The sequence below is a fragment of the Camellia sinensis genome, chromosome 7 (genome assembly GCF_055761805.1).
Source record: "Camellia sinensis isolate YWXY chromosome 7, ASM5576180v1, whole genome shotgun sequence".
Classification (NCBI taxonomy): domain Eukaryota; kingdom Viridiplantae; phylum Streptophyta; class Magnoliopsida; order Ericales; family Theaceae; genus Camellia; species Camellia sinensis.
In genome coordinates this window covers 162381077-162401531 of record NC_138967.1, presented here as the reverse complement: position 1 = coordinate 162401531, position 20455 = coordinate 162381077, and the positions used below count along the sequence as shown (strand labels likewise).

The 20455-nt window shown below is 31.4% G+C and overlaps 1 long non-coding RNA gene across 2 annotated transcripts; it reads left to right on the top strand.

The window, feature by feature from the left end:
• Positions 1–13707: 13707 nt before the first annotated feature.
• Positions 13708–15918, top strand: LOC114262700 (uncharacterized). 2 transcript variants are annotated; one of them, XR_014334789.1, is made up of 4 exons: positions 13708–14609; positions 15007–15075; positions 15158–15349; positions 15521–15918. It is a non-coding gene; the product is annotated as an uncharacterized LOC114262700 (long non-coding RNA). The 2 variants fall into 2 exon arrangements; XR_014334788.1 differs by having other exon boundaries at positions 15007–15349.
• Positions 15919–20455: the final 4537 nt, after the last annotated feature.

Sequence of the window (20455 nt, the reverse complement as noted above, 5' to 3'; positions counted from 1 at the left end):
GAAAAGTAAGTTTTTGCACTCACAATATGTTTTTGAAAATCAAAAAATCATTTGAAGAATTAATAAAACCACCAAAATAATAATAATAATAATAATAATAATAATAATAATAATAATAATAATAAATAAATAAATAAATATATAATAACTTACGAAAAAATTAAGATCGCTGCAATTACCATCATCACTACACCGATCATTTGCCACCACCATCTCCTTCTACGACCATGAATTCAAGGGCAATGGTATATTCTAGTTGAGGCTAGTCGACTATCACCACGAACTTCTTGTGGGTGTTGAGGGTTTATCGACAATTGTCAGCCATTGTAAATTTGTGTTTGATCAAATGTAACTCATCACTGTACCTTCGGGGACATCAGATAAAATGTGGCTCATCACTAGTAAAAACGCCACCAACCCACGTGATAAAAAAGGCTTGGCTGTGTGGATAAATAATATTTGGGTGTTACGGGAAAATGTTTGATTTGGGCAGTTTAGTTACAAAGATAAATAAAGATATTAACTAAAAATGATAATTTTGCAAAATGGAATTGGATTCCGTAGTTTGGTGTTGGGGCTCATTGGGTTCATAATGGGTCCCATTTAATAATTTAAATTATTTATTTTGTCTAGTGTTTCGCATATATCATTCCAAGGTTTTGAAAATCGGATCGGACCGGCCGGTTCGATCGGTTAAACCATCGATCGGTCGGGATTCTGGTCTAGATATACCTTTTAAATCATTCGAAGCTAAAAATCAACCTATTTAGAAAGAATCGGAAAAATCGGCAATTGAACCGACAAACTGGTTGACCCGGAGCCAGTTCGCTAGGTTGATGGATCTAGAAAAAAAAAATTTTTGATTTATTCTAACTTTTTTTTTTTCTTTCTTTCTTATTATATATATATAAGAATATAATAAAATTTTAATTGGAAATTCTCTTTCAAGTGTCTCCTCTTGTAAGGAATCTCATTAAGAGCTTAAAATTATTGTAAAAGTTTCCACCTATTTATAAGAAAAAAATTCTTTCAAAAAAACCTAAGAAATCCATGTAGAATTCAATCAAATGTATTGGCGCGAATATTGAAATTTTGATATCCCTCTAAAATTTTTATTCTTCTTTCAATCAAACTATTTGAATTAAAATCATATGGAGAGAATATTAAATATTTGATTTTCTCTTCCAAAATTAAAATTAATAATATTTTAAAATATATTATTATATTTTTCAGTAAAAAAAATATTAGGACAAATATTTAAGATAATTTAATATTTTTAATTTATAATTTTATTACTTATATTTTTATTTAAATATAATTTTAATATATTTATTATGTCACGGTTCGATTCCGGTTCAACCCAACAGTTAACAGGTGACCCGTCCACCCAATTCCTTTTTCGGTTCGCTCACCGATTCGGTTTTTAAAACATTGCATCATTCTTAAAAAAAAATTAAATTTATTCAATAATTATAACATATTTAATTTATCGCGCTTGTCACTAAAAAAAAAATAGTATGTCTTTTAAAATATAAGTATCATTTTTTTAACTAATATTATAAATTGATTATGTTATAATTATGAGATCAATTTATTTTTTTTTAAATAATATATAATATTTAATTAAATATATTATTTAAATGATTAAAACGAGACTGTAACAAACCTCACTTGATCGAACAACACTCTCTTTTTTTCTTATATTCTTATTTATAAATTTATCAAGTGATAAATTCATTAGTCTCTCTTATTTTAATGAGCAAATTTATCATTTAGCACCTGTAAGTAAATAAATCTAATTAATAGCATTGATTGATAAATACCCCTAACCTTTTTGATAAGACATGTTAACACATGTAACAACACACGAAATGTATGCAAAATTAATTGGTTCAAATTAATATATATATATATATATATATTTTTGTATGAACAAGATTTTATGACACACGCGATAACACGATAAATAATCATATCGAGTTATATTTGTAATAGAGAGATTTCATTATGTCATTCAATAGTGAATGTAGCTATCTTCTTTAAGTTAAATTAATTATAAATTTTTATTCCTATTTTATAGTCCATAGATATGTGATAAAAATCTTCATTACATACATGGAATAGAGAGGATCAGAGTGCATCAAGTCATGCAATTAATAAATTTTAATGTCATTTATATTATTAAGTAAATAGGTAACACGTGTACATTTATATGACATATGGACAAATATAACAAATGTATAGATATGTGATATTTAAACAAATAGATAGATAGGTAAGTTTTGAACAGATAAGTATCCTTTTAGACTTATCAATGTCCTTTTGATAAAAAAAATATTTAAGTTTAGGCTTATTGGCCTAGAAATTTTAGAAATGAATCTCTAGCCAGAGTGTATTTTTTTAAATCTATTTTTCTCTCTCTCTCTCTTTTTCTCCTAAAAATACGAACAAGTTTGACGAAAAATAAACATCATAAAAATATTTTATAATTTTTTCAGTGAAAAAATCATATGAAATAATCAATATTTTTATTTTTCATTATTTTTTAGATGATTTTTTGAATAGAAACAAAATTTTAAAATTTCAATTAAACATGTGACTCCTTTCTCATCTAAATGTTGATCCGTAAATATTACTAGTTTTTAATGCAGCAAATGAAAGAAAAACAAAAATGCAATAACACATAAAAGATTGTAAGATTTTATTAACGTCAACCTTTATAGTATATGGTAAAAAAATTTAAAAGATGAGTAATGTTACATAAATTATGTATTTATATTACATTTTAATATGGTATAAATACATATGAAAGTAATTGAAATAAAAATTATACAATTATTGTAATTTTTTCTCTTGATGGTTAGGTTTATCTCAAATTCAAATATAAATTTTAGAAAATTTGAAAGGCTAGTGAGACTTACCATAGGTCTCATTTTCATTATTTACATAGTTCATTTTATAGAGTATTCATTTTATATTACTAATATAAAATTTAGGATGAATCTAATAATCATAGCATTTTCATTTTATCATGTTTGTATCCGATAAGTTACGACTGTCGTATCAATATAAATTTTTTCTATGACTAATATACTTGAGTCTTACAAAATAACCGATTTAAATTATTAAAACATGACCAGTAGCCTTCACAAACTTCTCTATTTCTTTCAAATTCATATTTAAACTTTAATAAATAAATAACAATGAAGAAAAAGGTGAGAGCCAGCAATTACGGAAAGTGTGTAGCACTTTCCAACTATATATTATTATTTAAGTTAAATTATAAATAATTTCTTAAAATTTACTTAATACACAGATTATCTTTATGATTCTAGAAATTAGAAATATTCCTTTACCAAAAAAATTTATTTAACAGAATTAGTTGGAAAAAAAAAATTCCTAATTATTTTTCTAGACAACAATAAAATTATAAATATATTTATGACATTATTAAAAATTGCTAATTACTTGATGATTTATTAATAAAAGAGTCTATTATTATGCGACTAGAAATTTGAAAGGACAAGATATAATTTCCAGAATTACATGAAACAATTTATATTTTAAACAAATCTTAGAAAATATGTTTATAATTTACCATATTATTTAAAGAGGGACATATTCGATGCCCATAGGGTGTTTATTTTAGTAGCACCTTACATATATATATATATATATATATGTATATCTAATACTATTATCAAAAATTCTACACAATATTTGCACGAGTGTAGATCTTATATAGTGTGAGTCTTACACCTATTTAAGTATTGTATAAAAAAATTTATATTTTTTTTTAAAAATCCCTAACATTACTCTTTTTTATTTATTAAAGACAATTAAATGAGCTCCATCTTTATTATTAATATAGATCTCATTACTTTATATTTAATGATATTCTAACAAAATTTTTGTACAAAAAATTCTATGCATAGCCTTCGTTTAAGATGTGAGTTGGCTTTTTGACTTTTTTAGCATATGGTAAAAAAGTCTCGTTTGAGATGAATTTTTTTGACTTTTTTTTATTTTTGTGAGAGAAAAAATGAAATAATTATGGTTTGAATGTGACATTTTATCTTCTTAACTTTTTTAGTCTACTTTGTATTTTTGTGGCTATAATAGCCACACAAAAAAAACAAAAAAAAGATGTAGTAATGTAATTTCTTGTTATATTTTATTTTCAATCAAAACATTAATCACTATTCTTATAATTTCAATTTTTTCTTTCAAATTAAAGGGCATCTCAACCTAAAGGACATCCCACTGCTTTATGCTTAAATTTGGAGTTTTTTTTTTTAAATAAATATTCTAAAAATTTTTTTTTAGAGAATTATCCTTTTTTTCAAACTTTTTGGGAAACTAATCTAATGTAATTTTAAATTGAAATTGCATTTTCAACATGCAATTTCAATTCGAAATTGCATGTTGAAAATGTAATTTTATGATGACATAGATTGCACTACGATATATTACATTTTTAAAATGCGATTTCAAAAAGTAGTTTAGTTTTCCAAATAATTTGAAAAGTGGTTCAATTCTCTAAATTGTTTTTTTTTTTAGAATATTAAAAAAAAAAAAAAAAACTCCTTAAATTTGGGGTTGGGTTTTTTAGTGAACCTTTTTGTTTTTGTTTTTTTTTCTTTTTTATTAAATTTTCTTAGAAGATTTATAATTTTTCACTTTTGGATTCTATTCAACTCATAGTTCTCAATCGCGGTATCGGGTAACGTAACGGTATCAATCGCGGAGTATCGGTATCTGTAGTATCGGCCGGTACGTATCGGGAATCGGGTGTTACGCTTGTGAAATTTTAAAAATCATTAGTAATCATTTGAAACTCAATTTTATGCATTTTTTTTTTGACTCTTTTAGCCTTAATTTGTCACATTTTAATCAAAATTTTGATGTGTATATGAATACTTTTGAGTCATTTTCAACTAAATAATATATATTTATTTTAGTCTCAATTATAAATTTTAATTATCTACAATTTAAAATAAATCCACAGCAATACACCAACTAGACCCATGAATTGGTTAAAGAAACACATGGGCCCAAGATTTATAACGATCCCGGTCTTTCCCTATCAGTTACTGTATTCTGGATTCGAGTTCCGTGATTGTATATTGTTGTCTGTATCTCATTTCTACCCTTTATTCTTTGTATTTGAGTTTTAGGATGTGATGGTTTAGTTTGGAACAAGTTGTTTGTGAGTTAGAACAAATGGCTGCTGCCCAGGTTTTGGCTTCTTTGCTCGAGCGAGGCTTTTTGAGCTCAAGCGAGCCTTGGGTGTTTGTTTCTTCGCTCGAGCGAGGATTGTGGGTTCTCAAGTTTTTGATTCAGACGCAGCTTCTGCTCAAGCAAGCTTTCTTGCACTCGAGCGAGCCTGGTCTGGTGTGTCTTTTTGCTCAAGCGAGGCTTCTAGCGCTCGAGCGTGTGTCTGCGTCTCTTTTGGACCTGAAGGTTGGTATTCTTCGCTCGAGCGAGCGAGCTCTATGTTTTGTGTTTCTTCGCTCGAGCGAGGACTCATGCACTTGAGCGTGCGTCTGGGTTGCAGACTTGAAGCTCCGCATTGTTCGCTCGAGTGACGCTTCTTGCGCTCGAGCGAGGTTTTGTTGTGTCTGGTCGCTCGAGCGACCACTCCTTCGCTCAAGCGAGCCTCGAGTATATCTGTTGGCAACAGCGTGATATTCAACACTTTTTCATCATCTTTTTCATCCAAACCCTAGTTCCAACTACCTCTCTCTCTAAAGCACCCCTTTCTCTCTACAAATACTCTTGATCAAGAGTTCTTCTACCCTACTCCCTTTGTTAAAAAGTTGGAGCTTCGAGTGGGCTATCTTTTGATTCAAAAAATCTTGGAATTGGAGCATCTTGGGTTTTTTTCTTCATCTCCTTTGAGCTTCTCCATTTGAGATAAGGATAAACTACTCTTTGTTATGGGTTTTAACATAAATTTTATTCATTTTGTATAAATGGTGATTTATGAGAATTTTGGGAAGTTTGGGTTGAAAATTTGAAATGTTTTGAAAAGGGGTTTTCAATGTGGGTTCCATATGTATGTGAGACTTTGAAATTGGGTTAGTTTGTGAAAAAAAAATGGTGAGATTTGAACCTTGTGGTCAATGTTTGAGAAAAAGAGAAAAATACCAAATTGGACTTAACTTAGCCATTTGTGTAATTAACGAAATATATTATGAAAATATGAAATTGAATTGGGAATTATGAAATTGGGAGAATACGGAATTGAATGGTGCAGTTGGATTAGTTGATCACTCACCTATGGAAAAGTTGGTAATTTATCAGTTTGATAGATTTATTTATCTGTTTAGAAATAAATGTTTTAGGTTATCGGTGGAGGATAGTCTTGATTGTTGTAGACACTACATGATGATTAGGGAAATTGAAACTAATCAATTGGAATATGTCATTGAATGTGACGATTGAATTAACGCATTGAATATGTGAAAGGTTGGGTCATTGTATATGACTATATATTTAAATACATTGTATATGTATATTGTATGGAAGGAGATAGGGGATGTACTCCATTATGTGTGGGAGGAGATAAGGGATGGACTCCATTGATAACTAAGTTGGCCGGAGTATCCAGGGTGAAAGTCCTGAAATTCTATTTATTTATGGGTGCCGGTTCCCTCGGACGTAGTTCCGTAAAATGGCATTGTGTGTAGAAGTGTGTGCTTAATGTGTATCATTGAAGCGTTGATAAGTGAGTTGTAGTCTCATTTGAATTGTTTAGAAGAATATGAGTCATGCTAATGAATGGACTTGAATAAGTCAAGACAAGTAAATTGAACTGTGGATGTGAATGTTGATTGAATATGGAAAGAATGTGAAACGGTTTTCAAGTGTTAAACATTTATCAGATGCTAATGTTTTAGTTAGTTCTCATACATTGTTTAGCGTATCCCTACTGGGTTTTGGCTCACCCTATATGGGACATCATTTTTCAGGTACAGGTGATATGCCGCTTGCAAGGACGTAGCTTGGGAGGTTTAGAGGCTGAAGGATTATTTTGTTGCTTTTTTTTTTTTTTTTTTGTATTACATGTAATTCAAGCCAAGGGCTTTATATGTAAGGAATTAGGATCCTTCTTTTGTTGTAACCAAGCGTTTGGCTTGGAAGTTTGTAAGCCTGGAGGGCAATTATTTGTTGATAACATGTAATCACTTTTTGTAAAGAATACTCTGATGTATGAAATATAATGTTGTTTCTATGTTTTATGGATCTTAAGAATGAATGAGTTATGTCTTATTTTGAGGGCGTTATAAGATTACTCAAAACATTCGTACAGAGCCACAGCAAGCATGACCTAAGAAAAAACAAGCCAATGTGATTCATTTATCTAGGCCCAAAACTATGAATATACATTTACATAAAATATAAATATAAAAGATATACACTGCACCCCATGTGCTGTATCATACCTAGATCTTGTAGCCTCAAAGCTTCGCTCAACAGCACATGACCAGAAAAGCATTCTGAAACACTCCGGAAGCCGCCGAAGGACAGCACAACCTCTTCACGAACCTCATAGCTGCACTCTCACTTTAACGAAGACTAGCAATCCAAAATAAAAAACAGCATCGGAGCCACGAGCAGTTTTCTGCACTGATTTTCATTCGTACCGGCGACAGCTGGCCTGTATCGCCCTGTGTATCAGATTCTGGTCGTTATGTACCGGGACTCGGCCGCTACGGCTGTGAATTTCATTCTCCCCGCTATACCAGTCTATATCCGAACCAGTGGTCTGATTTTCCGATACGAATCGACCGATACAGTACGTATCGGCCGATATTTAAAACTATGATTCAACTAGATGGATAAGAGAAATAAAATAAAAATTTGAAAACAACTTTAGAAAGGACAAAAAAAAGGGGTTAAAAAGAGTTAATTTTTTAACTTTTTTTTTTTATTATAAATCTTTAGTAAAAATTTTTTGAATTTTTTTTTTAAACTTCTTTTTATTCATCTACACAACATAGGCATAAAAAAAATTTAAAAAAAAAATGGACATTATTTAAAAAAAAAAAAAAAAAAAAAAACTAAAGACAACAAAATCAAAAAATAATATTTTTTTTAGTTGTACGGCAAACAACCCGTAATCATATGTTATCTAACACTCCATTAAGATGGGGTAATTTTTGAGAAATGATAAAAAAAAATTATGAGAAAGAGAACTCTTTCTTCATATTTGGTTTATAAATTGAGTGAGAAATAATATAAAATAATAATAGGGTCCTAGTGCTGCTACGTCGGCCAATTCAATTTACTATTATCATGAGATTGAACTTTTTAGGTTCCCTATTTTAGATTTTACTTTTTCAGCTTCTAATTTAATTGTTTGTTAATTTTATCTGAAGATTTAAAATTTTAAAATTTGAGTTAATTGTTGTGGATTGTGGATTTAATCAAGTACTTATCCATAAATGAAAAAAAAGAAAAAAAAGAGAAGAATATTAAGGGTTCGCTTGGGAGTTGGTTGACATTTTGAATTTTTAGTTTTTTGGTTATTTTAGCTTGGGGCTAAAAAGTCTCGTTTGGGAAAGGTTTTTTGACTTTTTTGACTTTCTGTGAGAGAAAGAATGTAATGGTTATGGATTTGATGTGATGTTTTGTTTTATTAGGCTAAAAGCCTATTTTATTTTTTTGTAGCTAAAATAGTCCCAAACTCAACCTAACCCTTCTTCCCAAACGAAGCCTAACTGATACTGTGGTGTAATTGGTTGAAAATTATCATTATTCTTTTATATTATAACTTTAAATTTTTGTTTATTTGTTTTCTTGTTTGTTTTAAATAGATATATAAATTGTTAAATAATAAAGTAACAAGAAATTTTATAGGTAAATTACATTGACATCGATTAAGATTTGAAGAAATACAACAAGTTTTACAATTTTAATATAATTACATTGATTTTTTTAATAAGATTCAAAAGAACAAAACTAATGTAGATAGTATGAAAATGTAAAAATAAATAAGATAAAATATATATTTTAATATAGAAAAGACGATAAATATTATTTTTTCATTCATATGAATAATTAATTTATAATGAAAATAGAGTCAACTGTTATATAAATTAAAATCTTACAAGAGTCCAATGTAATTATGTTAAATTTGTAAAATTTGTTGTATTTTTTTTCCAAATCTGAAGAGAGATAAGTGTCATTTACTCAACTTTTATCTTTGTAATTTTGCTAATTTCTTGGGTAAATTACAGTAAAATCATCTTAAACTATTACACAATTATATTTTGCCCTCTAATCTTTAAAAACTCAACAATTAACTTTCTCAAAGTTTATCTTCTTACAGTTAACCATTTTTGTAACGATTATGTTATAAATTTACTAAAAATCTGATCATGTATAAAGTATATGACACATTTATTAAATTTTTAAGACAATAATGCTCATATCTGGTAATCGTGTTTGAACTTTACCACTATAATAGAGATAAAGTAGATATAAAATTATCAAATAAGATTATTATTATCCTAAAATAATCAATAACATATATTATTGTTATAAAAATCTAATAAATGTGTCATGTGATTTACTTATGATCTTTTTTTTGGGGGGGGTAAATTTTTTACAGAATTTTTATAAAAAAAAATTAACTGTAATAAGATAATATTTTAATAAAATTAACTATTAAGTTTTAAAGTTCAGACAGGCAAATTACAAATGAGTTATACTCTTAGAAAATTTATTATAATTTACCCTAATTTCTTTAAAACAAATGTTAAAATATCCCAAAGTCATCCAGAATTAGAGACTGATTGGCCTTGTTTGGGAAGTTGGCTATTTTAAGGTTCATTTGAGAAACGAGTTGACTTTTTGGCTATTTTAGCGTGAGGCTAAAAAGTCTTGTTTGGAAAGAACTTTTTGGCTTTTTTAACTTTTTGTAAGAGAAAGAATGTAATGATTATAAGTTGTATGTGATGTTTTGTTTTATTGGGCTAAAAAGCTTATTTCGTCTTTTTGTGACTAAAATAGACCCAAATCCACCCAACCCTTCATCCCAAACAAAGCCATAGTAGGCTATTTTAATTTTTGACTGTTTTACTAGGCCAAAATTTTTATGTTTGGAAAGATGGTTAGTTTTTTTTATTGTTGGATGTGATGTTTATGAAAGAAAAAGTGAAATAATTATGGATTTGATGTGATATTTTGTCTTGTTCGCTATTTTAACATATTTTGTATTTTTGTAGATTTTAGCCTAAAATTGGCTATTTTAGCATTTGCCAAGGACAAGACAGTTCAATCTGCTCATTTGGCTAGTTTTTGGATCCTGTTTTGATAATCTGAATCGTTTATATTTTAAGGTTCGTTAAGTATATCATTCATGTAAAAAATCAAATCGCTCGAATAACAAAAAATACGTGTTCGGATTAATTTTGTATAAGCTGTTTATTTTCTCACCGTTTATGTTTTTTATACAAACTTGATTCGAACACGTGGTTACCGTAATCCAATCGACTTGATTTTTTTCAGAAATGATGTACTTAACAAATCTAAAAATATGAACGATTCAAATTATTAAAACAGGACCCAAAAATAGTCCGACTAAACCAGACAATACCTTTCTAGTATGATGAAAGATGGGAAAGAAGTCAGTCCCATTATTTAAGCATTGTTTAGGAAATTTTAGTATTTTTTTGACTTTTTTATAAAAAAGAAGTATAAAAAAAATAAAGAGAATGATATAATAACTTTTTAATTTCTACTATAACTAAAAGTTGGACCTATATAATGCCTTTAAATCCTATGCATTATTTCAAAACAATATAATTTTATGTAAGTAAAATAATTAAAAAAACATAAGAGGAAGACTTGTCTTAGATATTCTAAGACACTGTCACACCATTGAATAAAATAGTGAGCCGAATCTTTAAGTTAAAAAGGCACTTAAAAAAAAAAAAAAATCTCTCTCTTCCATCTGTTCTTCCTCCTGTCGTTGACTGGCGGCCACACATCCCCATCCTCTCTAGGCACTGGCTAACCTGCCCCCACGCCTCACAGCCACAGGCCAACCGCCGGTGGCAACGTTTCATGTTTATTATTTTTTGATTGAACAATGAATTATATATTTTTAGGTTTATTATTTTTTATTGAACTATGAATTTTTTTTTTTTTATTCAGAAATTCATACCCTAACATTGTGTTTGGTTCATAGATTTGAGTCAGATTTAAAAAAAGAAAATGTGCCCCACTTTTTTATTTTTCATTTTCAAATTCCTAATGATTTGGTTGATTTATAAATTTGGATAAAGATTTACAAAAGAAAATGAAAAGGTGGGTAAAACATAAATGAAATATATTATATTTCATCTATTTTTTTATTTTATTTTTTAAATTTATACTCAAATCCATAAATCAAATAAGCCTAAATGTTTGTTAAAAGGAATAATACTTGGGACTCCCAAAACTTATGACATCTACCATCTCTAATTGATTTATAATAATTCATTATTTATTTATGTATTTTTTTATTTGTTTTTTTCTTTTTCCTTCTTCTCTCTCACAAATGTGTGTGTGGGGGGGGGTCAGTATAGGAAAAAGAGGATATGGTGGCATTTTTTTAACGACATTTTTATAAATGTCACTGTTATTATATTTAATGACGTTTATAAAACGCAGCATATTCTTTTAAACAAAACGATACCGTTTTATAATAGGAGGCGTTTAGAAACGCCTCCAAATGCAGTGGCCACACGCGCCTTCTTTTTGAATCCCTTATTTTCAATCTGAGCTCTTTCTCTCAAACCCTTATACGCACACATCTCTCTCTCTTTGTCTCTCTCTCTCTCTCCCTCTCTCTCTCGCCTCTCTAAGCTCCATTGAAGTGATTTCGAAGCTCCATCGAAACGATTTCGAAGCTTTATCGAAGATTCAGATCTAAGCTCCATTGAAGATTTAGATCGAAGCTCTATCGAGGCGATTTCGAAGCTCCATCAAAGATTCAGATCTAAGCTCCATTGAAACGATTTCGAAGCTTCATCGAAGATTCAGATCCAAGCTCCATCGAAGATTCAGATCGAAGCTCCATTTAAGTGATTTCGAATCCATCGCCAGCACCATCTGCACCAACGAGGTAGGGAGCTCCACCGTCTCTCCTCTCTCTCTAAATATCTCTCTCTCTCTCTCTCTCTCCCTTTAGATCTATGAAATCAATGTTTTAAGGCATTCTTACTTAATCCTCATTTAGAGAGATTCAGTGATTTCTAGAAGCTCAAGTCTGAACTTTGACCCCTCGATTACTCGCATTTCAAGCTCCAATGGTAGCGAATAGTCTACTTTGTTTGTGAACTTTAATCGGTACTCTGTGTGTGTGTGTGTGTCTGTCTGTCTGTCTCGCTCTATTTGTGGTCTTATTGGCCAAGACATTGCAAATTTGATTCGTTAAGACTAGTGTATATGGGACATGATCTCTATTCTATATTTCACTCGTTAAGACTAGTGTATAACCCTCAGGAAAAGATCATTTGCCTAGAAGCATGGAAGAAATGGAAAACAGGATCACAGGTTTTGAATTTCCTTTGTATGAAATTCTATCCTACAAATCAACATGTCAACTCGAGAGTTCTAGAAACATTTTGCATCCTTTCTGCAGACTAATAGCTTAAAATATTATGGTGTGGCCTATTATAGGCTGTAAGAAGGCTTTTAAATATTATAGTGTGGCCTAGATTATGTCCTTGCTGCCTTGGCTGTGTATTTGGTATTTGGCAATATAAAGAAGACTACCTATTGGTTACTTGCATTGAGAACTACTCACATGTTCTTAAGTTTGGAAATATTGCAGTGAAAGTTTATGAGACAAATGGTATGATTTGAATATTTGCAGCATTGTTGCTGCAAGGCTAAGGTTTGGTAGGACCTTTAACTGTAAGGGCATTGACCTAATAATCCATCTTGGTCTGAATACACACATAAAAGACATACATATGTAAATCAATACACAGATGTATGCACAATTGAGCATGTCATTAAGGTAAGCAGTAAGCTGCTTGGACTGCTGAACCTTTAGCTGGAAGACATGTTACATAGGTATGGCAACTGGCCTTGAGTACAACAACGCAAGATATTGTGGTATGCCATGGTATTTATAATTAGCGTGCTTTACCTCTTTTCTCTTTTGTTTTATTTTGGTTATGATGTGAAGCCAAGATTAGAGTAAGTCAATAGTGAAAACTTAATGCTATTAGTGATGGCCCTGTTCCTTCCATATGAAACTTCAAATATCTACAATGGATTTTTGGTTATTAACAAGATTTCCTTTTAGTTATTTTGTTCATTGAGAACACCAGGTTTTGTTAGGAGAACTTTATAGGATGTTTTCCCTTAGTTTTCTCCCTCTTCTAGTTGCAACAGTGTTTAGAATTGAGCAGATTGAGTCATCTGTTAACAAACAAGAAACACTTGTGGCAATTTCATTTGTTTAATGTTTTGTTAGTATTATCTGTTTTTTTGTTTTTTGTTTTTGTTTTTTTGTTTTTTTTTTTTTTGATACTATGCCTAAGTCTAAACAAGGGGGCCTTTTGTTCTCTAACTTGTTCTCTTTGATTGGATGCTAAAATACCTGTTAGAAGAGTGTATCAAGTGCAAATGTTTCTTACTGATATTTCTTTTTCTGTGTACAGATTATTGGACATATCGGAAACAGGACTCAGCTAGTTAGATATGATGGCCAACATCATCATTCTATCCAAGCAGGGCCTGCCTACATGCAACCGAATCCCCAAAATGTAAGTAGTGTGATTTTACTTGGCCATCTCTGCTGCGGGTTTCTTCCTAGTGGTTATTTTTGTGTTGTACAACAAGATCAAGAGATGTTTTAATTGTTTCATTGCCAATTGTTCATTGATTTTCTCAGGTAATGGTTGGACGATTGGGGTAGCTCATTTACATGCATCCATTTTCTCATGTAAGATACGATCATTTATGTGAAACTTAAAAGATTGCATAACAGACTATATTATACCACTTTGGAATTTTTAGTAATCAGACTAATGCAAAATAAAAGTACCTGGGACTGCTATAAAATCTGCATTTGGGTGTTTCTTCCATGGTATGGTAAGTAATCAAATGCTGATATCAAGGGAGAAACTGCAATGAGGAAATTCTGAGTAAGTTGACCAAATATTTTACTAACTAGCGAATTGCACTTACTCACTTTTGTTCAAAAAAAATATATATATTGTACTTACCCAATGTTTGTCCTGAGAAAGAGTTCTTGTTTTTACTATGAATATTAGCCCAAGAACTCTGCATTGAGTCTAGTAATTTAAACCTAGCGGCATCTGGTGAAAGAAAATCGCTAAGGGCCATCAATATACCCTAATCCCCTAATAATGAAACCCACAATAATTTTTTATAAATATTTATCCAAACGCAATCTCTCTTGAAAGTATTTCCTTATATCTTGTTTTAGTGCCTCGTATCTTTAACCATGCAATATCTTGAATCTTTAATTGCCTTCTATGTCAACTTGAAGGATGTGAATCAGGGTGCAACAGCTTTTTCTCAAGTTTCTAACCGTCACTTGCTGACTCCGCATCAGGGCCATCTTCCTAAGCATCAAGGTATGAACACAATAAACACGGTTGAATTATTTAAATATGTTATCAATGTGATTACAATCTATAACCATTAGGTTAATGAGGAATTTCTTAGGTCCTTAATATATAAAGTAGCACTAATTAATTTGTTTTTCTTTTGGTGAGGTTAGTATAGATATAAAAACTAGACAAGGTTTGTCAACATGATCAGGTCAATGAAATTCATTTGCATATGAAATGCAGAAAATGAAGCAAGCATGTAATTCTTTAGAGTTGAATACTTTTCTTTTTTTAGTTGGAGAGAAATATGATTTTTTTTCTTTCTGATGAGGATTTGTTCTTATGTGGTTTATGCATTCATTGTTCTATTGATTCCAAATAAAAAATAAAAATAATGTGTTTTACTTTGATGTTCACACAGGACCAAGGATTGGAAGTGATATCAGAAGGTTTGGATACATTGAAAAACATGGCTCATGATTTGAATGAGGTTTGCTATTGCCTTGTGCATTTGTATCTGTTGCTTTGTCTCATTTTGTGCACATCAATTTTTGACTTTGCAATTCATACAGGAAATGGATAGGCAAGTTCCTTTAATGGGCGGATTGACACTAAGGTTTGAGAACACATCTTGTCATAGTGATATCTGAAGCTACAAGTATTCTTAAATTATTAATGGTGTATTTCTTCACATCCTACAGGTCGACAATGTGGCATCTGACCTTAAGAACACCAATGTGAGACTTAAGGATATTGTTAACCAGGTGATTGAGCTGCCACTCTATTTTCTGTAGATTTGCATCACTTTGTGTGCTGCACAGAGAAAGAGAGAGAGGGAGAGAGAGAGAGAGAGAGAGAGAGAGAGAGAGAGATTCGGCTATGCTATGTCATAGATCTCTTTGTTGGATTTGACAAAAAGTTTTGATTTGTTTCAGCTGAGGTCCAGTCGAAATTTCTGTATTGATATTATGCATAATTCTTGGGATTGTTGCCTATCTATACAAATAAGTTTCACTTTCTCAAAAAAAATGGAGAGGAAATGTTTTATCTAATTCTTGGTAATAGATGACATCCTTAATGGACTCTAGAAAATAATTTCATGCATTGGTTAACTTATAGTTAGAAGCCAATAATTGAACTTGTAAACTAAAGCTAAGTGCATGGTTATTCTGGTTGGATCTTCTTCTTGGTTTATTATTATGTTTTATGATTGGCAGAGACTGAGAGGATTGAAAGCCATGGGAAGCATCATGGAGAGCGATTCAGAATGATAGTGAAAGATGGATAAGGGCTTTCCTTCTGATTCTTATTTCTCTTCTTTCTTCTTTTTTCTTTTTTCTTTTTTCCCTCTAATCTGATGGGGGAGTTGGGTGTTTTGGTTCACTTTCTTCTTATTTTTTGTGTTAAATGAGGGAGGGAGTGGTGAGAGAGAGAGAGAAGAGGGTAATGTTATTTTGTAGCTTTGTATACAAAGTAGTAATTTTTTGGTTAAGAATTGTGAATTCAATTTTTGGATATGTTATGTTATTTTGAATGGGAAAGTGAATTAATGTTGCATTTGTTGTTTGAATGTAAGTTATTATTTCATATTAGTGCTATTCAGTTTTATTATATGTATTTTTTTTTAGTTTAATCCTATAAAATTAGCACAATTTCAAAAAAGAAGAAGAAGAAGAAGAAGAAGAAGAAGAAGAAGAAGGGATATCACAGTGTTTTTCAAAATGCCACTTAAATCCTAAATACTAACGGTTAGACTTTTAAAAAAAGATATGACGGCGTTTTAAAAATGTCGCTAAATATCATAGTGACGTCATGGATGTTGTCAAGAAGGATATTTGGCGGCATTTTTAAAAATGTCGTCTATACTAATATAACGATGTTTTAAAAACATCATAAAGTTATAGCGACGTCTGCGTTCTCGGCGTTTAGTGCTAAGCGTCACAAAAAGAATTAGCGGCGTTTTTAGCACTTATAATAGCATTTTTTAAACGCCACAAAAAGTTGAATTTCCTGCAATGGGTGTAGGGGTCCTGGGTCCCTATCATAGCGGTTGTTAAAGGTCTTGAAAGAAAAAAACAAAAGGTTGAAATTAATTGTTGAGATGTTAATTTTTGTTGTTCTGTAAAATAATAAAAATAAAAAGATAAAAAAATTGATTTAGAAGCTCTTGATATCTTCGCAGAGAACAAACTCTTGTGCTTTGAAAAAAGTGGTTTTCAATTTTTTCTTTTGCAGATCGCGTGCTGTGTCGGATGAGAGAAGGAGAGTTGTTTAGTGGTGGGACCCACTAATTTTAGGTGGCAATCCAACTAGATCTTTGATCATTTGTTCGGTCATTTGGGTTGTAGTATTACTAAAAAAAAATTGGTTGAGTGCTCTAAAAAAAAAAAAACTATAGAAAACTCAACTTATAATGGGTGTTTGTTTGGATTTTTTTGAGCTAACTTATAACTTTTAGTTTTTGAAAAGTTATTTTAAACTGTTTGGTTAAATTTATTTCAAACAGTTTTTTATTCTAATAACTTATTTTAGCTCAAAAAAGCTGATTCTAAGAAGCTGCTCACCCCTTGCTTCTAGTTATCAGCTCCTGTTATGGACATGTTAGTTTACGGTAATACTCTTAAATTTTTTTATTTTTTTTATTTTTAAAAATAGAAAAAGACCTAACTGGAGTATAGATTATTATTATGATTTTTTATGAGAAATGTAGACGAGTAGTAAATAACAAAAAATAAAAGTTAATTGAAAAAACTAATTCACAACTTATTTAACAAATACCACTCAGCAACTTAAATCTATAATCCAACAGTTAGACCAAACAGATTAACAACTTCTGATTAAAGTCATAATCTAAAATATGTTAAGCTATAATCTAAAAAAAAAAAAAAAAAAAAAAAATCTATAATATTTTTTAACAGTTATACCAAGCGGGGCAATAGGTTCGATTGTGATAGGATGTTTTGTCCTAACTATTTCATTTCATTTATTTTATTTTTTCTCCTTGCTGTAGAAGAACCAAGGTTCTAAATATCGGCCGGTACGTGCCGTACCGACCGGTTCGTAACGGAAAATGAGAGTGCCGATTTGGATACTCACCGATATACCGGTGAGAACGAATTTCACGTCTGTAGCGGCCGATTCCCGACACGTATCGGCTTGTATCTAATAAGAACCAGAGTATGCAGCAACAGAATCAACAGAATATGCAACATCAGCAGCAACAGAATCAACAGAATATGCAGCATCAGCAGTTGAAGTCACAACCGTAGTTATTGTAGCCACAGCTTAGTATCTGTTAGTTAGAGATATAAATCAGTTCAGTTAGTATCTGTTAGTTAGTTAGTTAGAATTTGTTAGAATTTGTTACAACAAACTTCTAACCAACTCTCTTGTATGAACTGTAAATAGGTGTATGCCTAAATGTCAAAAGTGTGGTGAATGAAATATTATTTGCTCATTTCTTGTTATGGTATCAGAGCCAAATAGCTCTCACGAGCAAGATTCAGTCATGGCAGTTTCATCATCTTCTCTACCACCAAATCTTAGTTCACTGATTTCAAATTTTCAGTCTCTAGTAACAGTGAAACTTGATTCTTCCAATTTCCTTATCTGGAAACATCAGCTTCAAAATGTGCTTAGAGCCACAGAGTTGTTTGATTTTGTAACTGGAGTGATTCCATGTCCAGCTCCACAGATCCTTGTTCCATCTGGAAAAGTAATTGAAAATCTAGAGTTTGCAAGATGGAAGATCATTGATGCACATTTGTTAAGTTGCTGCAAATGTGTTCTCCACAGTTCTTCATTGTCAACACTGTGCTCAAGTTTGGAGTACTTTAGAGAAGAGATTTACCTCACTCTCTCGATCTCACATACATCAATTGAAGAATAAACTTCAATCGGTCACCAAGAAAGGTCTCTCAATGGAGGAATATTTGACTCAGATTCACAATATTGCAGATCAACTTAGTCTTGTATCAGCTACAGTTGAAGATGAAGATCTGGTTCTGATAACACTCAACGGATTACCAGATGAATATGCAGCTTTGAAAACTACTATTCGTGCCAGAGCAAAGGCGATTACTATGGCAGACTTGAGTTCACTGCTGTGTTCTGAAGCAATCCATGTAGAAAATAAAACTAAACATGTGCTTATGAGTGATTTACCAATGGCCTGTGCTGTCACTACTGACTCTGCATCTGGATCTGTTTCATATCCTTCATCTACTAGAGGATATTCATCTAGCCATAGAGGTAGATATCAATTTCGTGGAAATAGAGGAGGAAGATACAGAGGAAATGGAAGGTATCGTAGAGAAGGTCGATATGGAGGACAGTTAGGGAGATATGATAACAGACATGATAGTCATTCGAGCAATACTTCTTATTCTTACTCTGGTTGTCAAAGCTGTGGAGGTCATAACCATAGTGCTTTTGATTGTTGGTTTCGTATGGATTCCACCTATCAGCCTCATCAGGCTCATTCTCCATCTAATTCTCAGTCTTTTCCACCTCATGCTTACTCTGCCACTGCAAATCAGTCTTCTTCTAATCACTCTTTTACTCCATCTGCTTCATCCACTCCGTGGTACATAGACTCTGCTGCAACCAATCATATCACCAATGATTTGGCTAATCTTCAACTCTATCAACCTTACCAAGGCTCAAACCAAGTCACTGTTGGTAATGGTCAGACTGTTCCCATTCAACACATTGGTAAGGGATTACTCCCTACTCCTCAGTATTCCTTTTCTCTTAATAATCTTCTTCATGTGCCTAACATTTCTTCTAATCTTTTGTCTGTTCATCAACTCACCAAGGATAATAATTGTTCAGTTACATTTGATTCTAACTCCTTTGTGGTTCAGGACAAGCATACGAACAAGGTTCTGCATAAAGGACCTAATATTCATGGACTCTACCATTTTCCTGATTCATCCTCTTCCATGATTCCTCAAGTTTATGTTGCTCAAGCAAAATCTCAAGTCTCTGTGTCTACCTGGCATCAAAGACTTGGTCATCCTTCCGCACTAAAATTTCATCAACTTCTTCAATACTTACCTGGACCTCTATCAAATAAAGATTGTAATTCATTAGCTTGCACTTCTTGTAGTGTTGCTAAGATACATAGGTTGCCTTTCAAGTTGTCTACTTCTACTGTTAATAAGCCTTTTTCTCTTGTGCATAGTGATGTTTGGGGACCATTTAATGCCTCTCTCAATGGTTATAAATACTATCTTTTGTTTGTTGATGATTTCACAAGATTTACTTGGATCTATCCTCTTTATGTTAAGAGTGAAGGTTTTTCCACCTTTCTTTTGTTTAAAGCTTATGTGGAAAAACAATTTGATACAGTCTTGAAAATTCTCAGAACTGATAATGGAACTGAGTTTGTTAATCATCAAATGGATAGATATCTTGCTGAAAATGGTATTCTTCATCATCTCACTTGTTCTTATACTCCAGAACAAAATGGCATTGCAGAGAGAAAACATCAACACATTGTTGAGATAGCTATTGCACTAATGTATCACTCTAGCATGCCTCTTGCCTATTGGTTTGAAGCTCTAGCTACAGCCGTGTTTCTTATAAATAGGATGCCTAGTTTGTCTCTTCGTCATAAATCGCCTTTTCAGTTACTCTTTCATGCTCTTCCAGATTATGAATTTTTCAAAGTCTTTGGTTGCCAATGTTTTCCATGGCTTCGACCCTATATTGATCATAAACTTCAACCAAGATCTTCACCTTGTGTTTTCTTAGGTTACCATCCTTCCACTAAAGGTTACCGGTGTTTGGATCCTTCTACTGGAAAAATATTTTTGTCTAGACATGTCTTATTCAATGAGTCTTGCTTCCCATTTGCTACTCATACA